At 50.1% G+C, this 8,086-nt stretch overlaps 1 long non-coding RNA gene across 2 annotated transcripts; it reads right to left on the bottom strand.

Moving 5' to 3' along the window:
- Nucleotides 1–640: 640 nt before the first annotated feature.
- Nucleotides 641–4,466, bottom strand: LOC108640966. 2 transcript variants are annotated; one of them, XR_001921644.2, is made up of 4 exons: nucleotides 4,273–4,466; nucleotides 3,223–3,445; nucleotides 1,915–2,078; nucleotides 641–1,050 (listed from the first exon to the last, which is right to left on the bottom strand). It is a non-coding gene; the product is annotated as an uncharacterized LOC108640966 (long non-coding RNA). The 2 variants fall into 2 exon arrangements; XR_001921643.2 differs by lacking the exons at nucleotides 641–1,050; nucleotides 1,915–2,078 and adding an exon at nucleotides 2,466–2,574.
- Nucleotides 4,467–8,086: the final 3,620 nt, after the last annotated feature.

Genomic DNA, 8,086 nt, shown 5'->3' with positions numbered 1-8,086 from the left:
ATAACCAACCTGATCCAAGGAGACAGTTTCCCTGGAAGTTTTCCAGCATCTGGATATCTTTATTACGGTGAAATACTTAGGTCAGAGCCCTAACTTGCATAAACTGGCTCAGCTCTGCTGAAATCAATACCCCCACTCCAGCTCCTGCTATTTGATGAGGTGGCCCAAGATCTCTACATTGGTTTTACTGTCTTCCTTCATCATTTGCCCAGTTCTCATCTCAAGGCCTCTTGTATTTTTTTTGGCTGATTTTATTTCTGTTTGTGGAGTCCTGGGCAAGGGCTGCGAGCACAGAGAAACCACAACAGCTTCGCTTGTAAGTGAGAAATCCAGTCGTGCCCACCATCTCAGGGAGGGTTTGTTTTAGTCTCTCAGCACTAGGAGATTACTTCTTGGTTTTCTGGAGATCCCCAGGTCCAACACTTCCCCTTAATCCCTCTTGGTGTCCAGCCCAAGGGGCGAGCATGGGAGCAGCCTGAGACACGGTGGACCACGAGGCACTCATGCTCTCCCACATTACCCAGGGTGCAGAGACACCCAAAAAAACCAGGAAAAATCCTTTTCTCCTTTTCTTACAACAACCTCTTGCAGAAAGTCAAGAGCAAAGTCAGAGACATCTTTCACAGAGGCAACTGCAGCGGGAGGGTAAGAGAGAAGGCCACGCTCGGCCTCCACAGGGGGACCAAAGCAGTTTACGTGCTAATCCCTGTGTGAGCAACCAGAGCTGGCACCAGCCGGAGCCAGTTGTCTGACTCCAGCTCTTGGCAGGGAGGGACGGATGAACAAAAATATGTAGCGCAGGCACTGGCTGCCCGAAGCCACGGGTTGTTGGCTGTCAGCAAACGGACCCAGACGGAAAAATAAATACAGAGAACATCTCGAATTTGGAGAGCAATTCCTGCACAGCTGCAGAGCTCAGCAAGACCCCTGCCCAGGCTTTTCAGTGCCCACAGCGCTTTGATGGTGCGGCCAAGGGCAGGGAGAAAGCTGCCATCCCTCCCCCAGCTCACGTGTCCATGCAATGCTGCCAAGCTCAGGGATTTGTTTTTTCTGGGGAAAAAAAAAAACAACAACATAATGCTGAAGCCACAGAAGAGGAGGAATGAGGGCAAAGAAGGGATTTTGGCAGGAGGGTGATGGAGGATGATGCTGGGAAGGGGTTATATTCTAGGGAATGTAGCCCGATGCTCCCATGGGATGGACAATGCTGTCCTCGTTGACAGCCTGGATCCAAACGTCCATCCACACGGATGCTTTTGGAAGCACCACCTGTACATGTGCAACATCCCAACACTCCATAACGCTGTGACAGGGCTGGCACGGGCAGGGAGGGAGGACGGGATGTGTCTAGATCTAAATAAGGCCACAGAGGTAAGGGCAGGATCATTTTAAACAGTTAAAGTTTCATTTTAATGGATACCACAAGAGGGAAAACATTCCCTGTGGCAAAGGGCAAAGCATGTACTTTCTTTTTCCGAGACAGGTTTTGCAGTCAGCCTCTTTGGGGAAACAAAGCACATTTTCATCCATCCCCACTCCCTACCCCACAATTTTAGAACCTGTTGGTTCGTTTTAGCCAGGTCAGAGTAGGGGGGATGTCTGAGGGAATTTCTGCTCCTACACTTTGTAGGTTGCTCCCCACTTCCACATTTTTTGGAGAACCGTGGCACCACTTGCTCAAAACCAAACAATATCACTTCAGAAAAAAAAATAACAACAAAAACATAAAAACAAAAAAAAAAAAAAAACCACCACAAAAACAGCCAAGTCCTGACTCGTGTTTCCAACTCTGCCATTAAGCTTGTTCAGCTTGAACAGCACAGATCTACAAGTACTTTGCAAGGGCTTACCCCACCTTCCCCTAAAAAAAAATTCATTAGAATTAGCATTACTGAGACTGGGTCACACACCTACCTGCTGGAAAACCTTGAGGCAGAAGGTGGTGGTGCCTTGGTGCACCAGATGCCTCGTCCAGCCCCAGCTTTGTGAGCCTGTGCTTTGCATCGGGGTGCACTCAGTGCCACTTCAGCAGATTGGCTCAAGGACGATGGATTAAACAAGGCCAAGCAGATCAGCCACTGGAAATAACAGCTCCGGTGAGCCTCACATCCCTCTGTCCTGCCAAAGTGATTGTGAGCTGGGCCATTTTTTCACATGGTCACTAAAAGAAATGTAATATATCACGTTTTACACCGTGACTTGACCCTAGACCTTCCCAAATGTTTGCTGGTAAACTGTGCCACTGGGTGCATCTGCTCCAAAACCATCAGCAAGAACTTTCCTCTTTCCAAAAAGACTTAGTTCAGAGGATAGAAGGGTTTTCTAACTCTTCCTGAGGCTGGTGGGAGTTTGGTCTCACCCACAGATTCCAGCATCCTGCATTACCGGAGTGAGGAAGGTGTGTGTGCCTAAGGGGAGCAATGCCAGGTGGAACCCCACATATCACTAAGCAGAATCACTACAGTGTTTGCTTCACAATTCAGTTTTTCCTGGTCTGTTCTCAATTTCAGTGGGTTTGGGGCTGGAGGGGCAGCAGCTTGGTCCAGCTGCTGTTGCAGTCCCACCGGCTCTTCCCTGGCAGGGAAGAATTAATAATTAAACACAAGCCAGGTGAGGAGTAGTGGGGCTAGAAAGCAGCCGCAATATTTCCCTTTTAAAAGGCAGGAGGGCAGGAGCTAGAAGCTAAGTGGCAATTCATCTCCCTTCTGCACAACAGCATTTCCAGGTAAATCATTAGGGATGAGCCAGACACTGCCATTTACGTTTCCCGTAGTTGATGGCAGGGTCCAGCCTCTCCAGGGTTGGGGAAAACAGCACAGAAAAAAGCTGAGAGCGCAAACCACCCACCAGCAGTATGGTCATGAGTGGAAGGGACCTTCTGCAGAAAGCTGGATGGAGCCACTACCTCCCCACAGCACATCTTGGGAGCCTTCAGCTAAAACCAGCTCTGAGCCCCCGAGCTCCCTCCACCGTGACAGTGGATTTGCTGCAGCCCGAGTGAGGCAGCCCTGGGCTGGCCACCTGCAAGCTGGGCTGGCCACCTGCAAGCTGGGCTGGCCACCTGCAAGCTGGGCTGGCCCTGGAAGCCCTCCGAGCCACAGAGCCCTCACAGCATTACTGAACCTGGTGGCTCAGCCCATCACCTTGACTTCAGGCACCGGCCCAGCGTGAGGGTGGGTGATGGTCCCCAACCATTCACTGTGATGCACAGGCTGCTCTTACCTCACCAAGTGTCCAAAATTCCAGCAGGAACCACCACATTCTAAAGCCGATGGCTCCGAGCCCGAGCGCTGCCCTTTAACGGCCCGGCCCCTCTGCGGTGTGTGCGCACAAAGACAGGCAATGTCATCTTCCCGCCGCTCCCTTAACTGCTTATCGATCCCAAAGAGCCCCGGAATGGATTTCTCCGGCTAGCTATCATCCTCCACAGCCCGGGAGATCCCCCCTGTATTAGAGAGCAGACATCTCAGTCAGAGCTTTATTTACTGTGAAGGAGCAATTAAGCCGTCCCGGTTCGATTTATGGCCGGCACAGATAACCCCGCTCCACACGAGCCAAGGCCACTTTAACTTTCACACACTCACCTCTTGCCAGGTGCAAAAAAAAACAGCTTAATTGGTGCATTTTTTATATCTCTAGCCCAAATTCAAACCTCATCTGTGATCAGTGCAGTACAAGCCAGGAAATTATTCCCTAGAAACGCATTTAATAGATTTTCACTGTGCTCACTGCAGTCACGGAACCAGAGCTCAACTCATCCGGCTTTATTTTCTGAAAGCTGCATCCTGAAGGTGATATTTGGGATGCTGGGGATTTAAATGTCCAGCTCCATGGTCAGGACAGTGTGGCAAAGCCACCAGGCTATAACGTACAGCAAGTAACACCCACAGTGCTGCTCCACTTGGAAAAGAAAGACACTGTCACGAGGGCAGGGACACGACGGCTGGTGATGAGGGGACCCAGCTGAACACCAAGCCAGCCTTGGTGGAGGGGCTGGAAGCCAGGACACCCCTCCCAGCCCCTCCCCAGCAGGCTCCAGGGTGCAGCATCCCAGCACACAAAGCCTCTTGCTGGTCCGAGCCTGAGCTGCTATTCCAGCAGTTTGCCATAGATAATGTTCATGCTTTACGGAAAATCAGCAAGATTGATTCAGATCTGCACTTTATGAATTTTTCCAACTACCAGCAGTGAATTAATCCAGTTGGAGACTGACTAAACTTCTCAATAATGCCCAGATTTTCCACACTATCAAATTCATTTCTCACTACCTACAGTGGGGTTTGGGTGGCAGGTGAAGCATCTCGATGCTGCTGTGCTGCTCCTTCCAGACGTCCCAGCTGCTGAGAGCCCACCAGGAATACACCCAGTGTCCTTCTGGGTGAGAGTCTGTGGGATTTGAAGAAAATCTCTTTTTAACTAAATCTATGTCTTAGCAGGACAGAGCATTAAGAATGGGGAGAGGGGGAGCTGCTACATGGCACTGGTTTTAAACTTGTAGAAGTGGTTACTTTCATCTTCAGAGCTGGGTTTAGACCAGCAACAGGCTTCATTTCACATTTTCTCAACTGAGCTCTTCTGCATTTGAACCAGCAGAACGTGCTGATGTGCCCAGTGTCTGGGGATGTAACCTGCCCTCAGCTGCAGCCCTGCCCACACCACCTGGAGCTGTGGAACCAGGAGCCCCTGCTGAAGAACCATTGTACCCAGCCAGCTCTCCCCTCCTGATGATTAGCTGGACACCCAACAGTCTCTGTTCTCAGCCTCATTTGCCCCTGGCATTGATGGTCTTCCCTGGCTGATGTCCTGAGATCATTTCTGATGGCCCTACAAGAAGGATGCCAGGAGCCCCTCAGCTCCTCACCCAGTGCCCAGCACCAGGCACCAATCAGAGTCACCCTGCAAACCAGGGGGAGTGGGAAATGTCTCAGGATGCTGCTTTTTCTTAAGCAGACACTTAGAAAGCTTCTGAAAACTACATAAATAAATAAAAATATTGACAATGATAGCCTGGCTATTTTTAAGCTGATCCTTGCACACCAGCCCTGCTAAACTGATGTTACCTCCCAACTCTGGGGCCTGATAACAGTGAGATTCATTTGGGGTTTAATCTATTCACTGTTCCTGGAGTGTTTTCTAGAGTGTTTGCACAGAGCACTTGGGTGATAAACTGAGAGACCTTTCGAGGCAGTCATAGCCCATGTTGGTAAACACCTCCTCCTGCACAACCGCAGGTGCCACCACCCACCACACCTGCTTTCCAGTCCTGCTTTCTCTTTTGCTTTCACTTCCTGCACCCTTCCAGGCAGCCAGTAAGGAGCAGGGAACTTGCCCCAGCTCGTTTCCTTATTGCCTCTCTGTGCTCCATGGCACCTGCTTGTTGTTGGCATTTCCCTGTGCACTCACACACGGGCATCCCGTCAAAACCACCCCCCCAGCCACTGCTCGGTACCACACCTGGCCAGGTAGAGAAATCTCCTTTATGAGCTCCCGTAAATGGAACTGTTACTGGAGTTGGCAGGTGCAAAGATCAGCCCTGGTGGGACTATAAACTCCACTCACTTCCACCTTTTCCCACAACTTTTCCCATCTACCCCACGGAAAGCGAAGCTGTGGCCGGTCTGACAGAGCCCCAGAAGGTCTTGCTCACATCCTCACCTGCATGGGAAACATCCGAAGCTTCTGCATCACCTGGGCAAGGAGGTAATCACAATTCCAGCAGGGACTGATGGTGTCTTGGCAGCTGCTGGTTTTTAGAAATCCTGCAGTATCCATCAGCTTCCTGGAGAGGCAAGATGGGAGCACTGGGATGGGAGGTGTGCTGGAAGCTGGGAACACTAGGACAGCCATCCATGGTACTGCAGACTTATACACTTATCTGCTCTCAGATAATGAAAATAAGAGGGGAAAAAATAAAATTCCCTTCTAGCCCTTTGGACAATGTCTGCATGTTAATTTAGCAACTTCCAGGCAGGATGGTATTTTTGTCCCTGCCTATGGCAGGGGGATTGGAACTGGGTGATCTTTGAGGTCCTTTCCAACCCAAACCATTTTATGATTCATTCTGTGATTTATTGTATGATGGCAAATTAATTTAGAACAAAAAAAAAAAAAACCATTCAGCATCTGAAATAGAGTATTATTTCCTGCAGCATTAATCGGTGGCACTGGTACCACATAATTTGTTACCGGTGGCATATTTCTGTATGGCTTCATTTCCTTAAAAGCACGGGAATTAATTAGGTGTTTGCATTGGGAAGGGACTGGCAGGCACTGAGCATAATGTGGGCAATCACCCCAGAGGCTGCACGGAGGCATTAAGGGTTTGTAAACCACGGTGTAAATACCACAGCTCTCCTGCCCTGCGGGGATTGAGCTGCTCACGGGCAGATGTGATTCAGCAGCTGAGCACCTGCCCCTCTGGATTTAAGTGCAGAACAAGGATTCACCTCATCTAAGTCATACACAGCAACACTGAATCATCAGGATTTGCTTCTCAGCAGCTGAGTGACTGAGTAGCTTTTCCCAGAAGGAAGTCCATCAGGCAGCACACAACCCCGGGGTGTAACTGGCCCTGGAGTGCCATCAGCCAGGTAAATCACAGCCCCTCAGCTGACACTACAACTGCAGTTCACCTCCTTATCTTGTACCCCGAGGAACTCCGGCTGGGAAAATCCCCATCCCTGGTCAGGGCAAGCAGCCCCCGAGAAGAGTTGCTGAGGGGGGGATCTGCTGCTGGGGAGAAGTGTCACCTCCATGCTCAGAGCCAGGATGATGGAGCAGCTGGAGGCACAGCCCACACCCCCTGCTCCATGGCTGGCTGGTGTGTCTGCAGCCATTCCCAGGAAGGGCAGAGATGGGAGAGGGCTTAAGGCCAGCAGGTCGAGGGGGTGATTCTGCCACTCTATTCCACTCTGGTGAGACCCCACCTGCAGAGTTGCCTCCAGCTCTTGGGCTTCCAACATAACAAGGACATGGAGCTGCTGGAGCAAGTCCAGAGGAGGCCGCAGAGATGCTCCAAAGGCTGGAGCCCCTCTGCTCTGGAGACAGGCTGGGCAAGCTGGGGTTGTTCACCTGGAGAAGGGAAGACCCCAGGGGGACCTTAGAGCTCCTTTCAGTGCCTGAAGGGGCTCCAGGAGAGATGGAGAGGGACTTAGGACAAGGGCCTGGAGAGATAGGACAAGAGGGAATGGCTTCCCACTGCCAGGGGACAGGGTTAGGTGGGATATTGGGAAGGAATTCTTCCTTATGAGGGTGGTGAGGTCCAGGCCTCCTCTGACCAAGCATTAAAGTGGATTGCCCTAAGGAAACCTTTCCATGTTTTACAGGAGTTCAGAATTCACTCTAAACTGATCTATTTTATACACATGCATTACAGATTTGTATAAATGTGACCTTTTAAGAGCCATCCTGTGCACTTGTTGAGCGTTACATATAAACCGAGTATGAAATATTTCAACCAACAGCTTCCAGGTGATGTGAGGGTAAAACTCAGGGCTGGGAAAAGGAGAGGAGAGGCAGGCTCAGAACATCAAGTACTAAAGAGAAATGTGCCTCTAACCTCAGCTCTGCAGCAGGTTCATGAGGTTCTTCACCCTCAGATCTCAGTCCTCACTCTTCGAGACTCAGGCAGGAGCTCAGGTGACCTCTTTAAGGTGTGCTGAGACCCCCTGAGGACAAAAACAAGAGATGACAGTGGCTTTAGCTGCCAAAATCCTCAAAACCTAAATGCTTTGGGGGCTGATCAGAAAACATCAGAAATGTTACAGGAATTAGTAAAAAAACAATCTCCAGTTTGGTGCTTTCTTATGGGCCTTGTATAAGAGACCTTTCCTACAGATAACTTGGTAACTCCATCATCAAACTTCCACTAAAGCAGGGCAGAAACAGCTCGAGTCTCTGGGTCAGAGCTGGGAACTGTGGCAGTGAATCTCCCACAGCAGCCCTTGCAGTATTAACATTTAAAAAATCACGAGACCTCAAATATCCCGACGCTAAGTCTCATGACCTTTAAGTCAACTAGATTCAGGTTTCTTTTTCTTTGACTCTCGTTATGCTTTTGGGATGGAAATAAAAGACCTTGTTAGGT

Source organism: Manacus vitellinus, unplaced genomic scaffold (assembly GCF_001715985.3).
Source record: "Manacus vitellinus isolate BGI_N305 unplaced genomic scaffold, ASM171598v3 scaffold_49_pilon, whole genome shotgun sequence".
Lineage (NCBI taxonomy): Eukaryota > Metazoa > Chordata > Aves > Passeriformes > Pipridae > Manacus > Manacus vitellinus.
The sequence above is the reverse complement of the archived record's forward strand: the minus strand, read 5'-3'. Positions and strand labels throughout refer to the sequence as shown.